A 12,646-nucleotide genomic window follows, 5' to 3' on the forward strand; every position below is an offset into this window, starting at 1 on the left:
GGGACGTCTGTGGCCAGCAGGGGGAGCCCGAAGCAGAGGAAACGAGAGGGAGTGCAGCTGAAACCCGCCTGCCAGGAAACTTTTTAATGTATTCAAGCAGAATCACCTGACTCTGTTACAGCAAGCTGGAGGTGCTAGGTAAAAATAAACCGACGCTTGTACTGCTGGGGAGCCAACTACAGTGTTTGTGCTCCGAGATCCAAATGTCTTTCTACTGAAGTAGGCCAATGACAAAAAAAAACGACCCCTTACGTAACCGATCAGACGCATGCGAGGAGCGAAGGCGGGCGGGTCACAGAGTCCCCATGTATTACCGACTGGAGGTAGTCCAGGAGCTGCGTGAGCTGAAACAGCCCTCTGTGTCCGGGTGGTCTCCCATGGTGGCTCGCCAAGCGGTCCCAGCTCCTTGATGTAGGAGGTCCGCAGTTCGTCAAAACAGCGCTGGCTCCGCAGGCCCTCCACTGGCACTGTGACCACAAAGCCAGAACACAACAATAACTCTCACAGACTTTATTCCCCCCACCACCATCAATTCTCCAGAGCACAGGCCGCGCTCCGTCCAAGTCGTATTTCACTTTGCGCGGTCGAGGCTCGCTCTGCGTTTTAGGTGGATGATGCCAGCTGACTCACTGATGCTGAAGAGGACCAGGGCCTTCATGCAGAGGAACTCCTCCTCGGTAACCTCCAGCTTGCAGAACTTCTGGGCCAGCAGCTTCATCCTCACGCAGTGTTCGTACATGCTGGACACTTGCATACGCTGGCTGGGAAGGAGGTTGGGGGAAGAAGGAAAAAAAAAAACACGAGAAAAAAAAAAAAGCATTAGAGGCGGCGGAGAGAGGAGAGATTGAATACGAGGTGCGACAAAAGCAGAGGTGTGAAGCCAGGAGATGTTCTGACAGAAACACACAGAGAGAGGGGAGGAAGAGGATTAATAGTCGCGGGGACAAGAAGGGAGGAGAACGGAGAAGGCGCAGCGGGGGTGAGAGGAAAAATGAGCTAGATGGATAATGGAAAAGAAGAGCGACGGATAGGCAGTGAAAAATGAGGGTCAGGCGTATCCGCTACCCATGCTGGTCACCGGCAGCCCAGGAGGAGCGACAGAGGTCTAATGCACAGGGAATGTTTTTCTAGTGTCACACAAAACGGCAGAAGAAACTGGAAAGGCCCACGCTGCAAAGGGGGAATTAAAAAATAAGTTCCATTTTTTTGAAACGAGTGTATTTGTCCTTGACTTAAGCTGGTAAATAAGACGATCTGCCGACGGAATAAGATTTTATTACTTAAAATGGGAACAACTCATCTCCATCATCTTATTTCAAGCGCAGTATATCTAATCTTTATTTTAGGGGGTCAAGATACTGATTCCATGGGCAAATCATCTTAATTTCCTGCTCAAATCAGGGACAAATATGCTCATTTCAAGAAAACTTTACTTATTTTCCTTCCTGTCATCCGGACGACACTCCCCGTCAGCACAGCAGCTCACCTGAGTGCAAAGCAGTGGGGTCCGCCCCCTTTCTCACATTTTGTCGAGTCACAACCACAAACACCACATCACTGGGGTTTTAATGGGGCAGACCAACACAATGCAGTGCCCCGCGGTGAAGTGGAACCAAAATGATCCGCGCTTTTCTACGGTTGTTGCAAATTCGACGAGCATTTTGTGTTTCAGCCACATTTACGCCGATCCTGCTAAATAACAAACAAGGACTCGCGGGCCTTTTCTAACACCTTAGAGACAGAAAACTGCCCCCTTTTCCAGAACGCTGCTGCCCGTGTCCTCACTAAGACTAAGAAAGTAGATCATATAACCCCAGTTCTAAAGTCCTTACACTGCTCCCTATAGCTCAGAGAATAGACTTTAAAATACTTCTGTTAGTCTATAAATCCCAAGAACTGCCCGTTTTCCTCTGGAAAATAACACCATCTCCGTCGGACTGGACGGAAAGCGTCTTTGAACACCAAATTTTCGAGCGTTCCCACGGATTCTAAATTCGACTTTGACTGGCCCGTTAAAATGCTGCCGCCTATTTTGGTGTAAACCCTTCTATTGTAGCTTCGTCTGCCTGTGTCGGGTCGCTGTCCTGCCGGAGGCTGAAACTCAAGAGTCTTTTTACAGCCGCTGACATGTTCTCTGCCAGGACTGCCCCGTGTTTAGCTCCGTCGACTCTGTGCCCGGCTAGAGAAACGCACGCCTGCAGCACGCCGCTGCGACCACGTTTCGCTGTGAGGACGCCATATTCAGGGTGACGTAAAGTTAGTGTTCCCCCAACCAATCGTGTATTTATTAGATGCTGCCCAAGAAGCTGAATTTTGGTCTCCTTTGACCAGAACGCGTCTCCCTGATGGCTTGGAGCAAACTTCAAACTGGAATTCTAATGCCGTTTTTCCCACAATGGCTTCCTTCTAGCCACCTTTCCACAAAAAGCCAGATTTATGGACCGCGCGTCTGATAGCGGTCAACGGTTCACGTCTCTGCGATCACAAGCACACCCCGGCATGACACTGCCACCACCATGTCTTACAGTGGGGGTGTGTTCGTGTGCAAAGTTAGCTTTGCACGTAAGCTAAGAGGTTCAGTTTTGGCTCCTTCTTCCACGAGATTTCTAATAACATAGTTTCAACAACCACTCTATGAGTACGAGCCTTTTTGGCAAAGCGCCGTCTACACGTATTATCGCGCATTGCCATTTGTGTCAAAAGAGGCAGCAAGTTTTTTGGGGAAAGTTCAAAGCAAAGACAAAAGAATCGAGTCAAAGTTAAAGACAGCTTGTGGGTGGAGGCTGGAAGGTTGCGGCGCGAAACCGGCACACATCACGGCGAACAAGAAGGGAACGCGTCGACGAGGCGACGGCTCCTGTAAGGAGATAAAATGGAATAAATCATCAGAGGTGATCCCTCTGCGGCCACGCGTCTCAGACGCAGAAGGATGCGCTGAGATCGCAACGCGCTTGTTTACCGCCTCGCCTTGACAAACAGACGTTTTTTTTTACTGTTTGATTAGTCAGTCTTCCTCTGAAGCTCGTATTCCGCTGTGGCTCCCCCTCCCAGTGACGGTGACAGGTGAAAATCTCTCGATATTCCGGGCGAAACCCTGCGCCGCTGCGATTATTGCGGCTGATTACGCCCATACAAACTTTATTCCCGCTCGACAAAGACGAGGCGACAGCCTCGGAAAACTTTTGTCGACGCTTAAGCGGCAGACAGAAAACTTCTTAAAGTTAGATGCCGGGGGACGTCATGAAAAGAAATAAATGAATAAAACAAAACAAAAAATAAAAAACGAAACTTTTTTGTAGAACTTACTCATTGAAGACCAGGTCGGGAGCGAAGTAGAGCATGGAGCAGTTGGTGAGCGTGTAGGACCTCCAGCCCAAAGCGAACACCATCACCCCCATCCACGACAGCTGAATCACTGACATCTGATCGTCCACATGCAGGTCACGGAAACCTGATCAGACAATAAAAAGATGATTAAAAAAAATAATAATGTTCTGCTCAAAACTAAGTGGAACGCTATTCTATTAATAATACCCTATTTGGCTCAGTTAAATGAACATGGAGCCTAATAACAGCAGGGCTTCCACAGGAGACAGTGCTGCCTGTGTTCAGTTCTCCATCTCCATGAGCGGCAACACATCTCCCTCTAGTGGTTAATACCCGAACAGCCCGCTTTGCTCTGTGCCAGCCTGCTCTGGTGTTTAAGGGATAGCTCAGGTTCCTGACTTTTGAAGTGAGGTTCTTTTCAAAGGTTACAGGCAGCTGAAATTTTACCTGCAGTTACGGTATCTTTAAGCAGTTTAAATCCAGATTAGTCGGACCCGGAGGCTCAAATCTGAGAGGGGGGACGAGAGCAAAGCGGACTTCCAATGCGCTGAAGCCACTCCGGTTCCAAAAAAAGGTCGCAGTGGTTTGAGTGAACCCCTGTTTTACGACCCTTTTAAAAGCGTCGCCAGGCGTGCGCTGGAAGAAGCCGAGGATCATGTATTTGGGGAAATGGCGGCGGGAGGCAAGTGATCCTTCAGAGTGAAACACGTCCTGAGAATAGAACATATCCCAGTCCGAGTACTTCAGATATAAAAGCAACAATGTATAAAAGGTCAAAAAACATTGTAGTGGTGTGAGTCAGTAGATTTCATGGATGGGCGGAGCCAGAGGGAATTGTTTTTTTGCAGCCTGCTGGATATGTTTGTGACCTGCTGTGCTGCAGTTATGCAGGCGGCGCGGTGCCTGGCATGGCGGCAGAGCTGGCATGCCAGGCAGCAGACCTGTTTGGTGGGTCCTGCAGGGAGGTCTCTGGCTTTGGAGCGGCCTTCCTCACAGTCGGCTCGTCTATCTGCACTACAAGTACGTGTCAAGCGCCCCAGCGGGAACGACCAGATGTTATTAGGCGGGAGCTGCTTCTTCGGCACGCAGCATTTCAGAGCGGGATTCTTTCGCCGAGTTCTGGTGCTAAGGGGTTAGTGGCCAGCGATGCCATTTCATTGCTCTTACGCGGAGAGGAGACTAAATGTTTCAACAAGGAAGAACCCGTCCAGAGGACCTATCCAATCCTGTTTTTTTGTGCTGCTGAACAGTTTTTATGAGACGGTTACTCGGATGGGAAATGCTTTACGTGTTCCATCCTCGGTTCACGTTCCACTCTGGCGCACTGCCTCCCCACCTCCACTTCTCGTATAAAAGATCTCCGGTTTGCTGTGCATGTGATTGCGCAAATCAAGTGTAAGAACTGCTTTATCGTCGTTTTATTACAAACTTAAAAAAATAAATAAATCTAATCCTGAATGAGCCCTATAGGGGCAATGCACAGAGCCAAAGGGTACTGCTTGCTTCTCACGGCTGCGTTTTGACACATTTCAATATCGCTACAATCTAGTGTGAGTCACACAGGTATGCTCGACTTTTGAGATGGCGCGGTGCAGATTGAACCACACGTAGCCGCCGTTGGTATTTACAGCTCAGAGCGCTTCCAGGAACAACGTCTGCTCCTCCTCACCGCGGTTCGTCCCCGGCTTACCTGGTATGGCCTTGGCCCAACGCACCACGGTAACCAGCTGTCGCTCCCCGAGCTCGTTGAGGCTGGTGAGCAAGGAGGCGGGGCTGTCGGGCTGGGCGGGGTCGTGCCCGGCGTTGACCACGGTGGGCTCGATGGACTGCAGGATGGTGAGCAGGGAGAGGCAGGAGCGCATCGTTGGGGGGATCCCCGAAAACTGAGGCCCTGCAGAGGTTAACACATAAATCAGGAGTAGCAGTGTGCATATATATATATATATATATATATATATATATATATATATATATATATATATGGTCAGACTCTTTGGAAATCTCTTTGATATTTGAGCTTGTGAGCCACTAATCCTCCCCACCTTGAGCCCTGGCAGCAGCGCTTCCCGGCTCCAAGACAACGTCGTGCCGCCCTTCCCTCTCTCCATGCCCCCAGGCAGCAGGCTGCTGCTCCTCCTCTCCGCTCCTCGTCTGTCCGGCTCCCTTCAGCCTTCGGCCTGTGATCGCGCAGCGGCAACACAGGCAGGGAGGAGGACAAATGGTTAAAACGGGACGCTTCGGTTCAATTAAAATCTCGTTCTAATTTGGCCAGACGTCCCGACACAGAAAACAGCAAAATTGCGCCGGTCTGTGGAAGGCATGACGTTTTGGCCACGCTAAACCCTTCTTTATCCAAATGCATAATGAACACAGCAGCTTACAAAACCGTTCAGACTCCCAAAACTTCTATTTTGTCCACCTCTAAAGTGTTTTATTGTTGTTGTTTCTGTATATACATCATACCAACACAGTAGGGCCCAACTGTGAAGTGGAAGTCAGATCACTACTGTTCTTCAACATGTTTTGCGAATAAAAATCTGACAGGTATGACATGCATTTCTTTTCGGCCCCCTTTACTCTGATAGCCCTTAATAAAATCCAGAGCAATCGATTTTTCTTCACCTAATTAGTAAACAGAGGCCATCTTTGTATAATGCAATCCCGACACAAATCCAGCTGTTCTCTGAAGCCCCCCAGAGGTATGCCGGAAGCATCATGAAGATGAGTGAAGACGACGGACAGGTCAGGGAGAGGTTTAAAACAGGGTTAGGTTATAAAACAGTGACCCTGGAGCACAGTTTGGCGATTAGAAAGAGTGTGGCACGGCTCCGAACCTTTAGAAAATGAACCAGAGAAGCAGCAAAGGGGGCCTGCAGTAACTGTGGAGGGGCTGCTGAGATCCACGGCTCAGTTGGAAGAATGTGTTAGCGTTATTTCCTAATGTTCTTAACAAGTTTAACCTTCGTAGAATGAGAAGAAGAAAGCCATAAGAACACCAACCCCCAAACACGTCATTTCATCTGGGAAGCATGGTGGAGGAGGCATCATGCTTTGGGAATGCTTTTTTCAACCATGGGGACAGAAAAGCCGCGTCAGAGGCGCGGAGAAGATGGCTGGAGCTGAACGTAGGCCAGTCCCTGTTGGAGGCCGCTAAAGACCTGAGTAAGAAGTGTTAGAAATGATCAAAGGCCAGAGTGAAGTCCATTTAAGAACCAGTTGGGAAACTTGAGCTTGAGCTGTTCTACCAAGGGGAAATGGAGACGTTTTCCCTCATAAGGGGTAAACCTGGTAGTGACTCAAAGCCGTGACGGAAGCAAAAGGTGGTGTGTCGCAAACACACACACCACACTTTTCAGATTGCCATTTGTAAAACATTTGACTACCCCATAGCATTCTCCTCCCACTTCACTGTTACGCGCTGCCCCGCGCAGGTCCATCACGTAAGACTCGGAGCACATTACTCCGAAGGCCGTTGTTGTAGCGACGGGGTACGAACACTTTGGCAAGGCACGGCCCATTTCTCCTCTTTAGGCATTCATGGCCCACAGCTTTGTACCTTTCAAGCTCATTCCGGACATGAAGCACCTCTTTAGCCGACACGAGGCGCAGTTTTTCCTCCTCAGCTTGTCGATGGTGCAGTCGTTCCGGCTGGCGCACAGGTGGTTCTGCTTTCCTGGAGACATACAACAAAGTCCGCATTGCCACGGCCTCTATTCATAGCAACGCCACGTGGGTGTTTACTGATAACAAACCGCTTGGCCTCATAATGTCAGGTCACTGTGCCCTGAGGGCAGCAGAGAGTAAGTGGGTGTAAGAAATTAAATCAGGGGATGCATACTGTAATTTTTATGTGCACTCAGGGATGCTTGAGTGAATGTGTGTGTGTGTGTGTGTGTGTGTGTGTTCGTCACTCCCACCTGCGGCGGCCCTCTTGAAGAACACTTTGCAGCTGCCGCAGGTGACCGCTCCGTAGTGACAGCCCGAAGCGTCGTCGCCGCACACCTGACACACTCTCCTGTCTGACAGGAAGACGCCGGGGAAAAAATCCTCGTGCCTGGAAGTGCACACAGACACAAGCTCGGTAGGGGTTATGAAGCCGAAGCGTGATTTGAGAGCGTCATGGTTTCAAAATTGCTAAAAGCCTTTATTCATGGCGTCGCCCCGGTTTAAAGACATTAAAATAAGGGGCCAAAGAAAGGGCGGCGAGATGCGTCTCCAGCTCAGCGGCAACGCAGCGCTCCCACCCGCCGCAACATCTGCTGCACACTGCGGGTCGGCCGGCTGAAAGAAAGCGGCTCCGTTTTGTTTTCCTCGTTCAAACAAAAGATACATTTTGGTGCAAAGATTCAAAAAAGCGATGCTAACGAACCAGCTAATATGTGAGTGTTCCTCTAAAAAAGATCTTTATGGCAAAAAGATATATTAATCGGCACAAAAAGCACTTGAAAGCTGCAGCTAGGTTTAGTGTGTGTGTGTGTGTGTGTGTGTGTGTGTGTTTATATTTTTTTTATGAAGTCTGTGTATCTAAATAAAAATCAAAAATGTAGCATAGAACATTATTAGAACTAATATAACGTGTTAGTTAATCAGCAGTAGAAACACTTATGTTCTGCTTTTAATAAAGTAATTTGATCATGCTATCAAGGGTGGTTCTAGCATGAAGCAGCCCTGGACCAATTTACAAAACACAATATTGGGTTCACAAGGAGTAGATGAATTTTTTTTTTTTGCTATTTCCCAAACAGAAAGGTTTCATAAATCTCAAACTCAGTTACAGAACCTCTGTTCAGCTTTTTTTTTTTTTTTATAAACTATAGCTAATTAAAAAGTCTCACAGTCCAGATTTAACTTTTTGCTGAATAGGAATCCTGATAAGAGTACGCCCATATTCGTAACAGTGCTTACAATGACTGGCCGTAACAAACGGAGGGGGCACTCAAGCCAACCCCCCCCCCCACCCCCCCCCCCCTCCCCACATCATGGCGCCCTGGGTGGTGAGCAGTATCACTCAGATCAAAACCTGACACTAGTTAGGCATTGTTCCTCCAATACAGGCTCAACAAACTAATGAATAAAATCTCAGAATGCAGATGATTAATAAATTAATACAAACTCAGTGGTTGCATCAGTTTCTTTCATTGTAAATTTACTTAAAAATGGCTTAGGCATGAATCTTGAGGAGAACCGATGAGAAGATGGGAGGGATTCTGAATTTGAGCTGACCAAATGATGCTCTGGAGCCCAGAGCAGGAATCATAAAGCAGATACCAACTCAATTAGCCAGCGGAGGTGTACAGCCATTATTATCATTTTACCTACCAGGTCTCACGGGACAAGATTTATTAATTTTTACCACTCACTAACACAAAGGCACCCAGGGTGACAGGCCATATCGCCCATAACAAAACCCATCAATGCATCTTATACATTTTTGGTACAAAAAATTGCATAAATAATCTAAAATTGTTTTTTTTCTTAACACAGTGATCATATCAGGAGAACCTAATACTGACCCCCGCCTTTCAGAGTATTTCAGAATCAGTTTCATTTCTTTCGGCCTCGATGTGAATGTACAGTAAAAGAATTTAAAGACAGATTAAATCGGATATAATAATAGATTAGGGTCAGCGGGAGCTTTCCTTTGTGCAGAATTAGAGCACTAACCCTTTAAATCCAATCCAATTACAACTGTGAATTTCCTCATCACAGAGCTGATGACACAAGAAGTGAATTCAGCCGAGACACAAATAAAGACTTGTGATCAAAGAATGCCACAGCTCTTGAAATCTGTAACCCGTGACTTCTAGACTCTTCCCCTCTGGACCCAGAATCAGCAACAGGTGCTGTATCTCTTGTTTATAGCCACGCTGATACATTAACTCTTTGTCTGGAAGTCGCTGCGGCTGCAGGACAAATAAGAGGAGGTCCCTGGAAAGTTTGCGGACTGGGTGAACTTTGCTTTACTCCGGCTGTATGCCGAAACACAGCTTGGCCAAGGACAAGAGGAGAGGAGCGGGCTGCTAGAGCTCAAACTGCTTCGCATGTAGACATGCAGGTGGTGCCGCAGGACGGGCCGTGATTCCACAGAGAAGCAATGCCAGTCGTGGCCAGTAACGGGGCATAGTCACGTTCTTTGAATTAGCAGTCTATTGATGACATGTGGCCTTTGAAGGAAAGGGGAAATTTGGATGGAAATGCGCTGTTAGTGAGTTTCACCACCGCGCTCTAAAAGCAAAAGGCCGGGCGAGATCCCTGAGCGCGTTGCTCTTTTGTTTTCCACAACGTGCAGAAGAGATTGACTGATAGCCTGTCGGACGATTAGAAGCGGCAGGACCCAGACCCAGACCGAGGTTTTATAGAACCCTGAGCTGAAATTCATTGTAGAACCCATTTCCAGTTCATATGATAATAAAAAAAAGAGGTGGAAATAAATTGTGAAGACGAGGTTATTTCTCCGCCTCACTCGTTGGGTTTGGCACTCGCGCCTGGAGTGCAGCGTTTCAATGCAGACTCAGCAGAGTCGGGAAGGAAAGAATTATTTATCATTTAATTATTGATTAGTTTGCAATTACACAGGGCATAAAACGTGACTCCGGCACAGACACAAGGAGCAGCAGACTAGGATTAAATAATAACTCTGAATCCAACTACAGACATTTCTTTTTCTTTTTTTTTTCAAAAATAAATGTGAACACATAACACAGGAGGTCTGACTCATCCAGCTAATTGCTGTTGGGCTAACTAGCAGCTTACACTAAAAGAACATGTCTACACATATAGACTTTATAGCACTGTGTGATTCACAGCTTTGAGGAGATACAAACCCTCAAATGTCCTAATTGTTTCTATTCTACTTTCACCAGCCATTTTGGATCCTGAGTACGGTGTGGCTCTGAGACTCTCCGACTTTCCAAGTCGGAATTCTGACGCACTTACTGGGGCGTTCTTTACGACTAAAAATGTGTTGAATCTAAGTCCAAACACAGCACAAACAAATATTGTTTGGGACAGGTCAAGTGCTCTTGGGGTCCTCCTGGTGGCCCGAGCGCCCTAAGCAGCTGCTTACTTTGCTTATGCCTTGGGGCGGCTCTGGACAGGACCGTCCTCTTGGTCTGAAACAAATACAGCAGGAACTCAGAATGAGTGATTTACCTGAACCCGCGATCTGTGTAGTGCAGCCAAACGGAAGGTTCAGTCTTGATAGTGGAAAAAGTGCTTTGCCCTTGAGGAATCGCGTCTGGGTAACTTTCCACTTGGCCGTACGCCTGAACCGTCGCAACAGGCGCTCCACCTCTACCGCCCCGCTCGCCTCTCCTGTACCACACACAGTTGCACTCCTGCCTGGGTCCGAAAGAGGTTTGTCCGCAGTATTTACACAAGAAACTGGGTCCATCGTACGCGCCTCTGCGCGGCTCGGGGCGCTCGCTGTAGGCGCGCTCGGTTGCGCACCACGCGCCTTGGGTCTCTCTGTACAGGTTCGCCTCGGCAGAGTAGGCAGAGTATGGTTTCAAAGGTCCGACCTCAGTCCGTTGAGGGGTCGTGGGAACCTCCGCTATCGAGTTCATGAACATGCTGGAGTCCTTGCAAACGTATCTGGAGATCACCGAGCCGCGCGTCACAGACTGCGCACCGTCCATTTCCCCCGAGCTGAACTGATCCACGCAGCTCACCTGCCGCAAGCCGTGGCACATCTCCCCAAACTCGTCCACTTCGAGGCTCCTGCCGTCTCGGACGAGCCTGCTCCCCTCCGAGCTCGCCCTTCCAGCCGTGCCCGACTCCGGCGCTCCGCGGGAGCCGTTTCCGCCGGCGGGGTCGCAGTCCGCGAAGGCGCTGCCGGGGCACTGGCTCATACCGCCGAGCGGAGACGACAGCGAGTCCAACCCCAGAGACACCGAGACGGCTTTGCTGAGCTCCAGGCTTGGACACGCGAAGGCGTCGGTGGTCTCCAAGCGATCCCTCTCGGTCATCCTCAGGGAGTTCGCCGTTCCGTCTCGGTCGGGCAGGCAGGAGCGAAAGGCCATGTTCGGCTCTCGTCCTTGGAGTTAACGCAGAGTGAGCAAACAAACCACTTTTTCTTCTCTCCCCGGCTTGAAAACGCCTACTCAGTGAGACTCCACTCTTGCGTCCTAGCGGATGGGGAATTCAGATCAGCCAACGACGTTGCTGAAGGGAAGGGACGTCCCGCCGATCTGATCTGCGAATGAAGCGCTGCAGAACTTTCTCTTCCCCCCTCCCCTCCCCTCCCCTGCTTTTCTTTCTTACAAAGAAACCATTTTCAAAATTGACACTTCGGGTTAAGGCTGTTTGCGCGCTACTAAAATTAACCTCGAGTGTAACAGATAGAGACAGCAGTGGGAGGACTTTGAACTTTGATTGGCTACTCTGTCCAAACTGCAAAGTGAACAATAAACTCCACGGAGCAGGCGAGAACTCGCTCACCCTGATGTTCGGGTCCGAAAAGTAAATAGATCTCGCGAGAACAGCTCCTATTAGGTAGTAAATCAATTTAATGTCACTGTCCAGACTCAACAGCAACACTGCAGCAGTCATATTTCAGTTACACAATCTCTTCCCGCCCCCCTCTGCCATCGTTTCAAATAACAACTGCCTGTTGAATGTGGACAAATTGATTTTTCTTTCTAACATTCACAATTAAGAACATCTGTGATCACGATGAATTGAAAAAAAAAAAGTATTCTTTGAACTTTTTAGCAGCAATTTTAATGATATTTTAGAGATCCAGAGTAGTAGCAGCAGTGAAAATGTTGGCTTGTTGTTCAAAGCTTGTCCTTAAAAAAAAGTACGGGGGAAAGTTTGTGTTTGTATTATAGGACCACAGGACAACAACCCCGAATACGCAGCCAGAGCTACAATGGAGGGATTGAAATTGTAGCGTAGTCAGTGGCTTGCAAAGGTGTGCATATACCCTATTTATATTGTCACAGTACAACCACAGACATGAATATATTTTATTGGACTCTTATGTGAACAACCAACACAGAGTGGTATACAATTGTGAAGTGGAAATAAAATTATACACAATTTACTTTTTTATTTTTTTATTTTACACATTAAAAAAAATGAAAAGTTTGGTGTGCAAAAGTATTCAGCCCCCCTTTTCCCTGAATGCAACCAACTGCCTTCAGAAGCTGCCTGATGACCGCCAGCGAATGACCAGAATCCACCTGTGTGTCATCTGAGCTCAGTACAAATACAGCTGCCCTGTGACAGCCTCAGAGGTTGGTCAAGAGAGTATTGGAGCGCAAACAGCACGATGAAGTCCAAGGAACACACCAGACAGGTCAAGGATAAAGACGTG

General features: G+C 48.2%; 1 pseudogene; it reads right to left on the minus strand.

Moving 5' to 3' along the window:
* Positions 1-256: 256 nt before the first annotated feature.
* Positions 257-11,575, minus strand: LOC118557436 (annotated as a pseudogene).
* Positions 11,576-12,646: the final 1,071 nt, after the last annotated feature.

The sequence above is a fragment of the Fundulus heteroclitus genome, chromosome 23, assembly GCF_011125445.2.
Source record: "Fundulus heteroclitus isolate FHET01 chromosome 23, MU-UCD_Fhet_4.1, whole genome shotgun sequence".
Classification (NCBI taxonomy): Eukaryota; Metazoa; Chordata; class Actinopteri; order Cyprinodontiformes; family Fundulidae; genus Fundulus; species Fundulus heteroclitus.